We start from the raw sequence: 16,686 nt of genomic DNA on the forward strand, positions 1-16,686 counted from the left end.
TAAAGATTGAACAGATTATTGTTAAAATAACTTGTTGTGAGCAACACTTATCTGATTAACTGTGGTTTGGAATCCTTTTGTGTTAATCTCTTCAAACTGAGATTTTATAAAAAGGTCAACGGAAATTTCAAAATGACATCTGAAGACAATCTGCAGCTTGGCTCTAAGTAGGCTAATTATACTGCAATAACTTGGTTAGGCTCAGGTAAAGCTTAGTTATTTTGTCAGAAAGTGGTTAGTATTGATCCAAAATTAAATGGCTTTGAACTAAAAGGAAAAGCAATTATCATGTGTATCTTCAGCCATTAAAAAACATGGTTACCAGGCAGAAACTTGGGCAATATATTTCAAGACACAGATTATCCTTATGAAAATTTCATGGGCTATTTAGCATGCTGAATACTCTAGCCACTGAGGGACAAACTTTTCAAAATCGCTTCTAATTTTGCGTAGGTAAAGAGTTGTGACTATTTTTTTGTAGTCACTGCCTTTCCCAAAATTTTTTGAGAAGTGAGCTATCTTAAAGTAAGCCACTAATGTAATTTAAATAATTGATGCACTGTTTTACAATGATAGTCAGTAAAAAATTAATAACAACCCAAGACAATGAGAGAGAAAGAAGTTACTAAAAATGAATAATTACACTGGTCAAATTGCATCTAACCTTCCTCCCAAAGTTCTTTACAGCACTTAATTTTTATTAACATTTATGGCAAATGTTGTTAGTGTCGGACACATTAGAGGGCACCATGCCCTAGCCAAAAACAAAGTACATTTCTGAGGCAGTTGAGTCATCTTGTAAACACTGAGAGAGATTAACACAGTGGCATGATAAAACCAAAACAAGCAAAGCCAAGCAGCCCTGATACAGTTTTAGATGCTGTCTACCATGCACTTTTTTCTTATCTGCATTTGCTATTGATTAGTTGGTTGCCGTTCATTACTCTTCCTTTCACTGTTTACTTTTATAAATTATTCAGAACTATTCAAGGTATAAATTAGACTCACTGTAATTTCCAACCATGCAGGTTTCTGTTTTTTCTCTGACTGCCAACCATAAAATGCAAGAACTCCAGTCTATTAGGCTGTGTCTAGACTACAGGGTTTTGTCGACAAAAGTGGACTTTTGTCGACAAAACTATACCTGCGTCTACACTAGTGCCGAGTTCTGTCGACATAACGTCAACAGAACTTGGCAGTTTTGTCGACGGTGGCAAACATCATTCTACGAGGAATAACACCTTTTGTCGACAGAACTCTGGCATTATTGCATCTACACTGTTCTTTGCATCTACACTCCCATGTCGACAAAGTGGCTTGCTTTGTCAACAGAACTGGATGTAGTCTAGACGCTCTTTGTCAATAGAAGCTTTGTCGACAGTGTCTGTCGACAAAGCCTCTGTCGACAAAAGCCTGTAGTCTAGATGTACCCTTATACTGGGGTATGCATGCAATTTCTGTCTCTATTACGGTAATATTGCCTTGGATTTTTCTTTGTGCGTAAAATCAGTGGAATAAGCAGTTCAGGCTGAAATTAGATCACTTTACCTTCCGTAATTGAACTCCTTTTACATCTAGATTAGTTTAAATGAAAAGGGATAAGGATAAATCTTTTGCAGCGGACAGAACCATTGGTCCAGGGAAAACAGTAGTTAATTCATAGCTATGTATTTAAAGGCCTGCGAAAGAAGCAATTTACCAAATGCAAAATATATTTTGACACACTATTTCTACTAAAGTAAAATGATGTTTTTATCTTCTAATTGATTTCTTGACTTGGTAGTAAACTCCAATTCCTAGTCTCTATAGTGCAGCCACAGATGAGACAGATCTAATTCCTTTTAATATACAACTTTTTTAATAATCCCTGGGATCACCAGTGAAGAAAATATACTTTTTAATTAATTCTGTAACTCTTACTGGACTTGTTAATGATTACTGCCTTTTCCTACGTAGAAAAGAGGTGGAATTTATATTGGCTCAGTTAGTAAATACACCTTTGCCTACAATATTTTTCTTGTTTCAGCCCACTTAATATTCATTAGAAAACAATTAAAGATGAATGATATATTTTTCATAGCCTCGGAGTGAAAGTGTCTTTGGGCAGAAAACTCTGGACACAGAAGATTTACTATATTTAATTCCTAAAAGTTATAAATAGTGTAGAAAAGGATAGGTGACAGATTGTATTGATATTGTATAGTGTTGTTTAAGTGAAGCGATAATTGTAACATGTTCTTGCTAGGAACTAGTTTCTTCTGTTATCTCAAAAATGATTTTTGGGACACTGCTATAATAACACTCCTATTGTCCACTTAAAAATTTCCAGGGAACACAAAAGGATATGGATATTCTTTCCAAAACCAAATATTTTAATTGATGTAACTAATAATCCCTAAAACAGTAATCCCTAAAACAGTGTATCTTAAACATCCTAAACAAAACACAATAAGGAATTATCTCAGGAATTTTTGTAAGTTAAAGACAACCACAGACAACAATAGTTCAAATGAGTCTAAGTAAAACAATTTGTTGCAAGTGGCCAGTTTGCAACAAATTGCTGACCACAGATCTTAAATTACTTTAAAAGCTACACAGATATTGCAATTAACAATTGTATGCACTCTTATCAAGACAACACACATACACACTATAACCCTATATGCTAGCCTATACTTATACTAAATAAAAGTTATAGACTACTGAATTTCCTCTATAAATCCACTGATGTTTCCTTTTAAAAATCCCTGCTGCTGCTGTTCAGTTCCTGGTCAGAGAGCTCTTCTCTGCAAAAGTTATTTTTTGGCTTCTTTTGATGACTTCCTGGCTTTTCCCAAATGTGTGTCTTCCTCATGCTCGGTCTCTGGACTCTGAAACTGTTGCTTGCAGCTGGCTTTTTATGATAGATTGTAGCTCTCTCGTAACATACCTTTCTATTCTTAGAAGCATTACCTTACTCTCATATGCCCAATTTTGACCATTATCTCAGAATTCTGATTGACAGTGCTGACCTTTAAAAAAAGTTGTGACTTGGATGAATTGGCACTGATGAGCTAGCTGCTTAGCTGACTTCTCTGTCATCTCTTGCTAGATAATAATGCTCAGTAGCCATCAATCTTGCACATGGTGCCTATCTTCATTTACTCCAAAGCCAGGTACAATTTTGGTTCTTACTGAGTATGCTCAGTATCTGCCATATTCACCGCAGGGCGGAGTAACTTGCTTATTCAGAACAAAGGCTTAGGAAATCAAAAAGGAAGCTGTGGGATTTCTCGAGTCAATGGATCTCCACTCTCTTTCAATACAAAGAAATTACGTAAAAGTTTCCGTGATGCATCTAACAATATGCCTACTGACATAAGAGCAGAGCAGAGGAGTCTCAGAGGGCAAAGAATCTAGTCCAATATATTTATGGTAGCTAGTAACAAAACAGGGCTTATCTAGACTATGCTAGATCTTCCTCAAAAAATGAGGTTTACGCAGTTTTTCAAAAAAGGGGGCAGTTCGTCGAAAAAGCCGTGTCCAAATTGCTTTGACTTTTTAAAGCTCTGATCTGCTTTCGAAAGTGAGATCGGAAGAAGATATGCAAATTCCCACTGAATTTGCATATCCTCTTTTGACACTTTAGCGTAGTCTAGATACGCCCATAATGAATAAATTTATGCTGTGATTTTACATTATACACTGAAAATCCAAAGTTTTTTTTTAAAAAAAATATGTTTAGTGGGCTAACAATTTTATCTATCACTTTCTGCATACAGCATTCAACATACGCTAGGCTGCAGAAGATAGCAGGTCTTGGTGCCATAATATTACGAAGAGGTTCTATCTGTTGTGAAATCCCGGTAATGTAAATCTTTAAGGTAGCACCAAGATGTAGAAAGTAGCAGAACCAAATAAGAGGTACATTATCTCCAATAAGAACCCTCTTTACCAGTTCTCAAGAATTTTCTCCTCTGTGGCTACATAATGTTTTATAACTTCAAGGCTGGAGCACAATTTCACTATATGGTCACAGTTGCATGATGGATTCAGATTGGTTGTCTGTTGAAGTGACCAAATTTTTATTTCACTAGGCCAGAGTGAATTTTGATTGGAACATAGAAAGTACTTTTTGTGACATACATCAATACTCTATATGGTCAAAATGCTCATATTTAATACAACTTAGCTATGCTACTATTTTAAGGATACACCATTCAGAATTTTTTCTAGTGGATCACAAACTAAGTGAAAAGGTCCGATCTCTTTACCAACCAAGTAATATAATCAAAAAACCTGTTTGTAAATAAACACAATGCATGCCCCCAAAATGTGATTGGCTCAGATATATCTACAACTGATGTACAGGCCAAGGAGCTAGAGATATATCTTATGCAATCTAATCTAAAAGAGAAACACAGTAATTCTGCCTTCAGTAGGCTTGCTGCTTCTGAAATACAGCAAGGTTTCTCCAAGGTCACCAAACACTGATTCATGCATCCTTTATGGACTTACTAAATTTCTCCCATATAATGCCACCATGTTACTGTTTTGTCAATAAGCATTATATGCAGAGTCTGTGAACATCTTTCCTTCATCCCCCATTGTGTATCCTAATTTACTCACACAGAAGCTTGGCATCACACTAAAAATCTCCCATTGATTTAAATGCGTTTGGGCTTACTGTTTTAGCAGATTTTGAGGTATTTTGGCACTATACATGAAAGAAAATGTAGAAACAAAAGAAGTAAAAATCTTAACTGAGCCAAAATGTTCCATACAATCTCTATGGATAGTAATTCCATGCTCCAATAATAAGACTATAGCAGTAGGGATATATTATCGACCACCTGATCAGGACAGTGATCGTGACAACGAAATGCTAAGGGAAATTATAGAAGTTATAAAAAATAAAAAAATCAGTAGTAGGGGATTTCAACTATCACTATATTGACTGGGTACACATCACCTCAGGATGGGATGCAGAGATAAAATTTCCTAATACTTTAAATATCTGCAGTTGGTTCTGGAATCCACAAGGGGAGAGGCAATTCTTGATTTAGTCCTAAGTGGAGCGCAGGATCTGATCCAAGAGGTAAATATAACTGGACCACTTGGAAATAGTGACCATAATGTAATAAAATGTAACATCCCTGTGGTGGGAAAACACCTCAGCAGCCCAGCACTGTGTCATTTAATTTTAGAAAGGGGAACTACATGAAAATGAAGAGGTTAAACAGAAATTAAAAGGTACAGTGATAAAAATAAGTCTCTACTAGCTGAATGGGCAACAAAATGGCAAATGAAATGTAATGTTGATAGCTACAACCATGTGTGAGAGATCATGGAGGCATTGTTGATAGTTCTCTGAAAACATCCAATCAGTGGGCAGTGGTAGTCAAAAAAGCAAACAATGTTAGGCATCATTAAAAATGTTGTAACCCCTCCTGTTGGCTAACCCAGTGTGAGGTTATTCAGCATAGGGGAAGCTTGTGACTTCTTACACCACTCTGGGGGGAGGGCTAGGCCTGAGGCTGCTTGGTGTGCTCTGCGTTGTGTATGTGTGAGTGCACCTCAGACCAGACCCACTCCGACAAATCACCAGGAACAGGCTTTATTCTGTAAAAAACATAGAACAGGAAAACCGTTCAGCAGCCCCCTTCTCTCAGCATGCAGCCTGTGTGCTGCTTCTAGCACAGTCCTTGCTGAGACCCTGCTGGGGGCAGAGGGCACATCCTGGCAGGAACCAGGAAGTTCTCCCAACATGCCGCAGTTTGTAGTCCACAACTTGTAGTTCCCAGGGTTGCTGCTGAAACACACTGGACCTTGGGCTACACCCTTCCCCCACTTATTGAAAGGGCGACCTAGTCCCTTTCCTTAATCAAAAACCTCTCAGCGTCCTGCTGCACGTCCCACAGCAGCTCTGGCTAACCCCCCAGTCTCTACTCTTCTTTCATCAGGCAGCCATCTGTTCCAAATCGAGCCAGACAGGTGCCCTGCGCTGTCTTGTTGAGCGCCGTGGAGCTGGTGGGTTCTCTCTAGGCATCTCTTCGGTCTGGTCCCAGTCAGTCTGCCCTTCTCTGATCCAATTCAGTTCATTCAGACTCTCCTCAGTTTGGTCGGCCTCTTCTGTTACCCCCATGGTCTGGTTAGGCTCCTCCAGGTCAGAGAACTGAGAGTCTGAGTCAAAATTGTCTGGCTCTGGGGTCTCATTGCAGCGTAATCCTGGCCCTCCCATGTCCCGGGTATCCCCTGTGTATGTCATCCCCCTACAGGTTTTCTTTCCTCTATAGCCCCCTGGACTATCTATAGGGCCTCTAGTAAGTTCTATTCCTGCCCCTGCCTCCAACGGGAGGCTTCCCTCATTTTCTGGCATGGCTTCCTGCATGTCTACTTCCCTGCCAACTGGTTGACTGACTCCACCAATAGGTAGAAACATGCATGGGGTAATTCGGTTACGATGTATCACCAGTTCCCCCCTCCTGTTTCTGGCTGCCGGCCAAACATTAAGAAGAATGGGGAAAACCCAGTGGACTCATGACGAGTGCAGTTGTAGGCATGAGTCATGGACTCAACATAGTCCTTCCAATTTGCTTTTTGCTCTGGACACAGGGTTCCCAGCATATTCATGAGTGTCCGGTTGAACCGCTCAGTCCCGTTCCTCTGGGGGTGATAGGGCGTGGTTCTGCTTTTTGAGATCCCCAACAGTTTCCAAAGCTGGACAAGGAGATTACTTTCAAAATTCCTCCCCTGGTCTGTATGTATCCTTTCAGGGATGCCATAGTTGCAGATGAAGTGTTTCCACATCACCTTGGCCACAGTAGATGCCCATTGGTCACGAGTAGGGTATGCCTGAGCATAGTGACTAAAGTGGTCAGTAACCACAAGGATATTCTCGATGCCCCCTCGGGATGGTTCTAGGGTGAGAAAGTCAATACATACTAGCTCCCGGGGCCTACTGGTATGGATGGAGATAAGTGGAACTCTGTTTCCAGAGATGCCTCTCTTCCTTAGGCAGCACCTTTTGCAGGAAAGGCACCACATCTGGATGGTGGATTGCATGCCTGGCCAATAACAGCAAGTGCGGATGAGGTCCACTGTACAGTCAATGCCCATGTGTCCCATATCTGCATCCAGAGCTTCTTCCATACAGGGCAGAGGAAATGCATCCCGAGTGGTTTTAGCATTCAGCTGTCTGTAGTCAATGCACACTCTCATAGAGCCATCTTTCTTCCTTGCCACCACCATTGGTGAAGCATATGGGCTTTGACTTGGTCTTATTGCTCCCACCTCTGCCATACCCTGCAAGTGCTTGTGGACCTCCTGGTACTATGTTGGAGGTATCCTCCGGTAGGGTTGTCTAACAGGAGTAGTGTCGATCAGGGGTATCCCATGCTTGACTGTGGAAGTACACCCCAAGTCAAGATCATTTTTAGAGAATACAGCTGCGTTCCGCTTCAACAGTTCTTCCAACATCTTCAGTTGAGCGGGGTCCTGCACAGCTACCTGACTCAGATCTACTTCTGGCACCTCGGCATTGGCCTGTGCCTCTTCTCTCGGTGCTTGCCCTGGAGAGTATTTTAAGCTGCTGCTCACGCTAGCCATGCTGTAGACTACTGATGCTGTAGCTAGATGCTGGTTCCTCCCTATTATTGCTGTTGTTTGTCCTACATTCTGCAGATAAACATAAGCCTTCCCATGTTCAACATCTACTATACCTTCCTCCACCCTCAAATTCCCTGGCCAGTGACTCTTAGCATCAGGTTCAACCAGAACAGTGTATGGCTCCCATCCTGCACCCCAAGGGGCCTTCACAGGTACAGTTTTTCCTTCTCCAGCTCTCAACAAGATGGGTTGCTTGCCAGTGTATCTCAAGGATGGTCTCTCTTGGCCAGAGATTACTTGCTTATAGGCTGCATGACAGACTGGTGACTTCTCTTTCAGGCAATCTGGGAATTGGTTGCCCAATTGGTTGGCTAAATCCTGCCAGCTGGAACATATGACATTTGTCCCCAACAACACAGGGACTCCCTGTCGGTACTTCGTTCCAGGCACCAGAAGGGCAGGGACTCCCTTGTAGGTTTGCCCAAGGAAAGATAAATCTAATTTGATAGCTCCTAGATAAGAGACTGCTTGGCCACCAGCACCCTCTATCAGGAGATCTACAGGTGTGGGATGCAACTTGCCCAGGGTAGGGTGATTTCTCCAGAAATCCTCTGTGATGGTTGTGACCTGCGACCCTGAATCAATTAGAGCCTTGCACAGAATAACATTCACTTCCACAATTTCCTCGGTCAAGGGCCTCACCAGGCTGGGAGGCCAGATGGTCGGGTACACTGGGACATTGTGCACACTGATGCTATTGGGGAACTTCTCACCAGCTCTGTGCCCTTCACTTGCCCCTCAGTGTCAGGCTTTAGCAGTTTAAAGAGGAGGGAGCCCGAGAGAGTTGACGGCAGCCACGGGCTATGTGGCTGCCTTGTCCACAACGGTGGCATACAAAACGACCTCTGGTGACACGGGCACTGTTGTCAGGTGTACTTCCCCCACTTTCCCATCTAGAATTTTGAGGTGCTGCCCTCATTGCTACACTTTGCTGCAATACCTGTGCCTCCAGCTGTCCCATTCTCACATGGCTCTGTTTCTGGAGGGCAGTCAGTTCCTGGACTAGTCCAGTTAGGCCCTTCACTGTCTCCAGCATTGCCTATGCGGGGTACTGCTGGGTGGAGGTACCTCGGGGGCAGCCTGCACAGCATCATCTGACGGGGCAGCTTGTTGTAGGCTATTTATCCTCTGGGCTGGCCCATGCATTCTACCCTCTACATTCCTCTCCTGGGCCAACTGACGCAGTTCTTCTTGCAACTGTTGGAATGTCATGTAGCGAGGCCGCATAGGTGCCAACCTGTTCCGCACTTCTCTTCTCGGTCCCGGATGCCCCGCATGAACTGTTGTGTCAGTTTATAGTCCCGATCAGGGAAGGATCGGCCCCGTTGGAGCTTCTCCTCTACTACCCGCAGTAAGGCTTCTAACTTGATGGCATAGGCTGAGGCTGTTTCTCTAGGGCATTGGCATCTCTCATAAAAGTCTGCCAAGGGGTCCAATGATAAATGACAGTCACTGTTTTCTGCTCTAAGCTCTTCAACAGCTCGGGCTGGAAACTGCTCCTGAGGCGTCAGATTAAGGACTAATTTACGGGCCCCCCCACTTAGGTGTCTGACAAGGGTGGGGAACTTCAGAGGCTCAGGAATGCCAGTGGCTGCTAGCAGATATTCTATAGCTTTTATCCAGTCCTCAATGTCTACTCTGCAATCTGTACCACCACTGAAAACAGGCACCCCACAGATTTGGTGCTGTGCAGGGAGATATGGCACTGCTATGCTCTTCCCTAAGGTTTCCCCTCCAACAGCTATATCCTTAGCCACAGGGATCTCTAGGCCATAACACCCATTAGGGGTCTCTACTTTCACTGACACCAACCCTGGGTCATACCAACCCCCCTGGGCTCTAAATTGTGAGTTCATGCTGTCCTGGTGTGGCAGATTCCTAACTCTCTGCAAACTAATCAAGCTTCCCCTATCCGAGTCACGGCACCAGTAGCTAAAAAATGTAACCCCTCCTGTTGACTAGCCCAGTGTGAGGTTATTCAGCATAGGGGAAGCTTGTGACTTCTTACACCACTGTGGGGGGAGGGCTAGGCCTGAGGCTGCTTGGTGTGCTCTGCGTTGTGTATGTGTGAGTGCACCTCAGACCAGCCCCACTCCAACAAATCACCAGGAACAGGCTTTATTCTGTAAAAAACATAGAACAGGAAAACCGTTCAGCAGCCCCCTTCTCTCAGCATGCAGCCTGTGTGCTGCTTCTAGCACAGTCCTTGCTGAGACCCTGCTGGGGGCAGAGGGCACATCCTGGCAGGAACCAGGAAGTTCTCCCAACATGCCGCAGTTTGTAGTCCACAACTTGTAGTTCCCAGGGCTGCTGCTGAAACACACTGGACCTTGGGCTACAAAGGGATAGAGAATAAGATAGAGGATATCTTATTTACTCTATAGAAAACTATGGTACATCCACATCTTGAACACTGCATACAGATGTAGTCACATCCTCTCCAAAAAAGATATATTGGCTTTGGAAAAGGTTCAGAAAAGGTCAACAAAACTGATTAGGGGTTTGGAAAAGATCCCATATGAAGAGAGATTTAAAAAGACTTGGACTTTTCAGCTTAGAAAAGATGAGACTTAACTTCTCCAATCCCTTCATATGCAATATGTAATAGAGGTAGCATTACCTGCATTGGTCAATTAACTTTTTCCATTGGACAAAAGACAGGTGTGCAATTGGATGTTTTCAGATCTGTCAATAGCCTTTGATAACATGATCGGACATCTTTAATTACCAAAGTTTACACGAGGAGTTTATTTGATTCACAACTGATTCTGTATGTCCAGATAGAAACAATGATCAACAACAGCTGTGCTGGGCTAAGAAGACCATGGCCTTTCCCATCAGACATGGGTCTTGTCAGAGTGTTCAATGCTTTAACATCTCCAAAGAAGGTAATTTTCACTATCCATATCCTTGCTTTCAAAGCCTTACATCATAAAGACCTAACATCTCTGATCTTTGTCTCCTTCATTCATCTCTTTTTCCATCTACCTAATGACCACTTTGTCATCTTCAGCTCCTTCCTCCTTATCCACCCTGAATACTGACTTGATGCCAGTAACATCCCATCTATTTAGATAGGTTATTCTGAAAGTGGACTGTAAACAGAGTTGTTTTCCTTCTTAGATTTCTGGACTATGGATTATTGTCATTTGTACTTTTAAATGAATTGATGAGTATTTAGAGAGATGTATTGCATGCGTCAAAACAGATAAATCGTAGATGCATTAGCCCTCATAAGATTGATGGAGAAACTCAACCTTTCATCACTTAGAATAGAAACTTCATTAAACCTGATAGCTTTAAATATAATGAGACACTTGGCTTGTTAACTATTTACCAACATCAACACTGGTTGCAGGTAATAGACTCCTATTCCTTTAGAAATATAAACACTGTCAAATCAAGTGTATAAATGTAATAAGAAAAGCAAAAAAAGATTTTGAGGAATAGCTAGCCAAAAATTCAAAAAGAAATAGCAAAATATTTTTTAAGTACATTAGAAGCAGGAAACCTGCTAAAAAACCAGTGGGTCCTCTAGATGATCGAGATATAAAAGGAGCAATCAAGGACAATAAAGCCATTGCGGAGAAACTAAATGATTTCTTTGCTTCAGTCTTCATGGCTGAGGATGTTAGGGAGATTCCCAAATCTGCACCATCCTTTGTGGGTGATGAATCTGAGGAGCTGTCCTGAATTGAAGGTTTTGGAACAAATAGAAAAACTTACCGTTAACAAATCATTAGGACTGGATGGTATTCATCCAAGGGTTCTAAAAGAACTCAAATAGGAAATCCTTTAAATTGGCTTCCATAACTAACGACTGGAAGATAACTAACGTGACACCAATATTTAAAAAGGGCTCTAGACGATCCTGGCAATTATAGACCGGTAAGTATAACTTCAGTACCGGGCAAATTAGTCAAAACAATAGTAAAGAATAAAATTGTCAGGCATGTAGAAGAACATAATTTGTTGGACAAAAGTCAACATGGTTTCTATAAAGGGAAATCATGTCTTAATAATCTATTAGAGTTTTTTGAAAGGGTCAACAAACATGCAGACAAGGGGGATCCAGTAGATATAGTATACTTGGATTTTCAGAAAGCCTTTGACAAGGTCCCTCACCAAAGGCTCTTGTGTAAATTACATTGTCATGGGATAAGAGGGAAGATCCTTTCATGGACTGAGAACTGGTTAAAAGACAGGAAACAAAGGGTAGGAATAAACGGTAAATTTTCAAAATAGAGAGGGGTAACTAGTGGGGTCCCCCAAGGGTCAGTCCTGGGACTAATCCTTTTCAACTTATTTATAAATGATCTGGAGAACGGGATAAGCAGTGAGGTGGTAAAGTTTGCGGATGATACTGAACTGTTTAAGATAGTCAAGACAGAAGCAGACTGTGAAGAACTTCAAAAAGATCTCACCAAACTGAGTGTTTGGGCAACAAAATGGCAAATGAAATTTAATGTAGATAAGTGTAAAGTAATGCACGTTGGAAAAAATAACCCCAACTATATGTACAGAATGATGGGAGCTAATATGGCTATTACAAATCAGGAAAGAGATCTTGGAGTTATCGTGGATCGTTCTCTGAAAACTTCCACACCATTTGCAGCAGCAGTCAAAAAGGCAAATAGGATGTTAGGAATTATTAAGAAAGGAATAGAAAATAAGACAAAGAATATCTTACTGCCACTGTATAAAGCTATGGTACACCCGCATCTCGAATACTGTGTCCAGATGTGGTCTCCTCACCTCAAAAAAGATATTTCCTGGTCTTGAAAGGGTTCAGAAAAGGTAACTAAAAATGATTAGGGGTTTGGAACGGGTCCCATATGAAGAGAGGCTAAAATGACTGGGACTTTTCAGTTTAGAAAAGAGGAGACTGAGGGAGGGATATGATAGAGGTATATAAAATCATGAGTGGTGTGGAGAGGACAAATAAAGAAAAGTTATATATTAGTTCACATAATAGAAGAACTAGAGGACACCAAATAAAGTTAATGGGTAGCAGGTTTAAAACTAATAGGCGAAAGTTCTTCTTCACACAGCGTGTAGTCAGCCTGTGAAACTCCTTGCCAGAGGAGGCTGTGAAGGCTAGGACTATAACAGAGTTTAAAGAGAAGCTAGATAATTTCATGGAGGTTAGGTCCATAAAAGGCTATTAGCCAGGGAATAGAAATGGTATCCCTGGCCTGTGTTTGTCAAAGGCTGGAGATGGATGGCACGAGTCAAATCGCTTGATCATTGTATTCGGTCCACCCCCTCTGGGGATCCTGGTGCTGGCCACTGTCGACAGACCGGCTACTGGGCTAGATGGACCTTTAGTCTGACCCAGTACTGCCATTCTTATGTTCTAAATAAGCACAAAAACATCCTTTATCCTTACTCTCTGTAATGATGCCTCCTAATAGGCATATTTATTTTTGCTATTCTATGAAATCTGTACATAGCTCAAGCAGCAAAAATTTTAAAAAATCACTGTGCTAAAAACATGCTCAATTAATTGCAATGTGTACAATGTAGTGATTGAGTGTTTTATACCATTAGAATTTAGGTCACAGTCCCGAGTTTTCATTACAGTGAGACAAATTCCAAGCTGTGAGCCTGATGTGAGAGACAGTAAAAGTGTGACAGCAATTCAGCAAGGGACATTAAAAACATTAATGAACAAACATAACCATCTGAAACTGAAACTTTTAAGAACTTAGAACAGTTTTCCATAAAAATAAAACCAGGAAACCGTAACAGTTTAAGATAAAGACATTCCCAAAAGACCCAGTCAATGAAAGGGAAAGTTGAAACCTTTCAAATACAGTGGTTAATTTGGAATACAACTGAGTCCTACACAAAGAAATCAACATAATGATATGATAAACTGAGGACACAGCAAGTGTCATTCTCACAATAAATGTTTGATATCACTAGATTTCATAGAGTATTCATGGAAATGTTTTGTACGTTTGAATAAAAATAAGGTATGATACACTTTTTAAAACTTCTCATTGAAGGAATTCTTGAAAACTACCAACAGTGCTCTAGCGCGAACAGGAACCGCAAACAGGAGAGTTTGAAGATGGAGTTCTCCAGGTAAAAGAGGAGTAAAAACGGGACCCTTGTGGCTGTCTGGAGTGTGTGTTTGTGTGTGGGGGAGTTATTTGCAGTGTGCTGAGCGTGTGTGTGTATGTGTGTGTTTGAAGGAGCTTCTAAAAGGTTTGAAATCTAGAAGCCTCTGTTAATTGGCTGAGCCTCAGTCAGGGGGAGGGGCTACCAGAGCTATATAAGCCTTTGACTCAGCCACCAGGGAGACCGCGAACAGGAACAGCAAACAGGAGAGTTTGGAGAGGGAGGTTATAGGGGGAGGTTAGAGGGCACTAGTGACTTCTGACCTTCTTTAAAACATAACTCTTAGAATAATCTATACTCCAGAGGTTTAAAAAGAATCCAAGTTTACACTTAAACTTATTCATTAGAAAAATGCAGACAGAAGCCCAGCAGCAGAGTGGGGGCTATCCTGTTTATTGTGTCGAGTGTAACACGTATGATTACCTGCTCTGTGGGTGGGTGGCATATGTGTGCACCCGTTGCAAGGAGCTCCTGACCTTCAGAGACCAAGTTAGGGCTTTGGAGGCCAGGGTGGCGGAACTGGAGGAGCTAAGGGAGGTAGAGAGCTATGTTGATGAGACTTTCCAGGACACTGTAGTACTGTCCCACCTCCAGTTTGAGAGCCCCGGTGCTCTTAAGGAGGATGAAAGTCTCAAGGGAGCAGAGCATTCAATGGGAGCAGAGGAAAACCATCCCGTAGTTGGGACCCTCCTCCCAGAGGATGTAGCGGTATCCCCTCGCACTGGGGATACCTCTGAGGGGGAGGGAATGCCAGTTAGGAAGAGGCAGGTGTTAGTAGTGGATGATTCGATTGTTAGAAACATAGATAGTTGGGTTTGTGATGACCGGGAGAACCGTATGGTCACTTGCCTGCCTGGTGCAAAGGTTGCGGCTCTCTCGAGGCATCTAGACAGACTTATGTGTAGTGCTGGGGAGGAGCCAGTGGTCGTGGTACATGTAGGTACCAATGACATGGAGAAGGGTAGGAGAGATGTCCTGGAGGCCAAATTTAGGCTGCTAGGAAAGAGATTGAAATCCAGGACCTCTATAGTGGCATTCTCGGAAATGCTTCAGTTCCATGCGCAGGGCCAGGTACGCAGGCGGAGCTTCAGAGTCTCAATGCGTGGATGAGACGATGGTGTAGGGAAGAGGGGTTTAGATTTATTAGGAACTGGGGACACTTTTGGGAAAGGGGGAGCCTATATAAGAAGGATGGGCTCCACCTGAACCAGGGTGGAACCAGACTGCTGGCACTAAACATTAAAAATGCCGTAGAGCAGTTTTTAAACTAAGAGATGGGGGAAAGCCGATTGGTACGGAGATGCACGTAAATCGGAGGGAGACTTCTCTTGGAGGAGAATCCACTGATAGAGATTCTCTAAGCTGTAGTCAGGTAGGGTACGTCTACACTACAGCGCTAGTTCGAACTAACTTAGTTCGAATTAGTTAATTCGAACTAAGCTAGTTCGAACTAACGCATCTAGAACTAAAAACTAGTTCGAACTAGCGTTTTGCTAGTTCGAACTAGTAAGTCCACATTGAGTGGACTCTGAACAGGGCTTAAGGATGGCCGGAAGCAGTGCCGGCAGGGCATAAAAGGAGGACTTAGAGCATGGAGATGCTGTCTCAGGCTAGCCGAGGGCTGCGCTTAAAGGGTCCCGACCCCCACCCCGGACACACAGTTCTAAGGGGTGCCCCGCTTGCAAAGAAGTTCTGGCTTGGAGTGCCCTGAGTGCCCACACTGGGCACATCACACCACTCGGCCATCAGCCCGGCTGCACTTGCCGCAGGCTGCCATCTGGGGAGAGGGAGTAATTGGGGGGCTGCAGGAGAGCTTCCACCCCCAGAAGCCCGCAGAGCCAGCCCAGTCCTCCCCATCGGGGGCTCGTACCCCATTCCTCCCTCACCTCCTTCCACTTGCCCTTCCCTAGCCCCCCTTCTTATTGATGTACAAAATAAAGATAACGTTTCTTCCAACATTGACTCTGTCTTTATTGAACAAAACTGGGGGAGACTGGGAAAAGGAGGTGGGAGAGGGGAAGAGAAAGGCTGGGAGAGGGGAGGGCAACTAACATGATCAGGGGTTGGGAACAGGTCCCAGATGAAGAGAGGCTACAGAGACTGGGACTGTTCAGCTTAGAAAAGAGGAGACGGAGGGGGGACAGGATAGAGGTCTCTAAAAGCAGGGGTTGGGTGGAGAGGGTGCATTCAGAAAAGTTCTTCCTGAGTTCCCATAAAGAAGGACTAGAGGACACCAAAGGAAAGGAATGGGTAGCAGGCTTGAAACTAGTAAGAGAAAGTTGTTGTTCTTGACAAAGCAAATAGTTAACCTGTGGAACTCCTTGCTGCAGGAGGCTGTGAAGGCTAGAACTAGAACAGAGTTGAAAGGGAAGTGAGATAAAGTGATGGAGGTTGGGTCCATGGAGTCCTATTAGCCAGAGGGTAGGAGTGGTGTCCCTGCCCAAAGTTTGTGGAAGGCTGGAGAGGGATGGCACGAGACAAATGGCTTGGTCATTGTCTTCGGTCCATCCCCTCCAGGGTCCCTAGGGTTGGCCGCTGTTGGCAGACAGGCTACTGGGCTAGATGGACCTTTGGTCTGACCCAGTACGGCCATTGTAAGCTCAGGGCTCAGTGTCGGGGGTCTCAGTGGACCCCCTTGATTTTCATGCACACCTGGTCCTGGGTGGCCAGGCTGGCAGCTCTCCTGCCCTAGACGGCCACTTTCCTGTGCCTAGTGCGGAGATCGTGGACGAGGTCCACGATGTCCGCACTAGCCCAGGAAGGTGCCCGCCTCTTGCGGTCCAGGGCAAGCTCCCGGGAGCCGCCAGCCTGGTCCCGGCAAGAGGGGGTGGGCTGGGGGGCATCGGGTGGGTGGCTCTGTGCCGTGCCAGGTGCAGGGTCTGCTAGCTGGGTGCTGGCAGGCTTGCACCTGGC

The 16,686-nt window shown here is 43.5% G+C and overlaps 1 long non-coding RNA gene across 1 annotated transcript in view; it reads left to right on the forward strand.

Moving 5' to 3' along the window:
• Nucleotides 1–10,222: 10,222 nt before the first annotated feature.
• Nucleotides 10,223–16,686, forward strand: part of LOC142829615 (uncharacterized) — a 40,064-nt gene continuing 33,600 nt past the window's right edge. Inside the window, exons 1-2 of the long non-coding RNA XR_012904199.1 lie at nt 10,223–10,535; nt 13,659–13,737. This is a non-coding gene — a long non-coding RNA (uncharacterized LOC142829615). The remainder of the gene's footprint in view (nt 10,536–13,658; nt 13,738–16,686) is intronic.

Source organism: Pelodiscus sinensis, chromosome 5 (genome assembly GCF_049634645.1).
Source record: "Pelodiscus sinensis isolate JC-2024 chromosome 5, ASM4963464v1, whole genome shotgun sequence".
In the NCBI taxonomy this organism is placed as follows: domain Eukaryota; kingdom Metazoa; phylum Chordata; order Testudines; family Trionychidae; genus Pelodiscus; species Pelodiscus sinensis.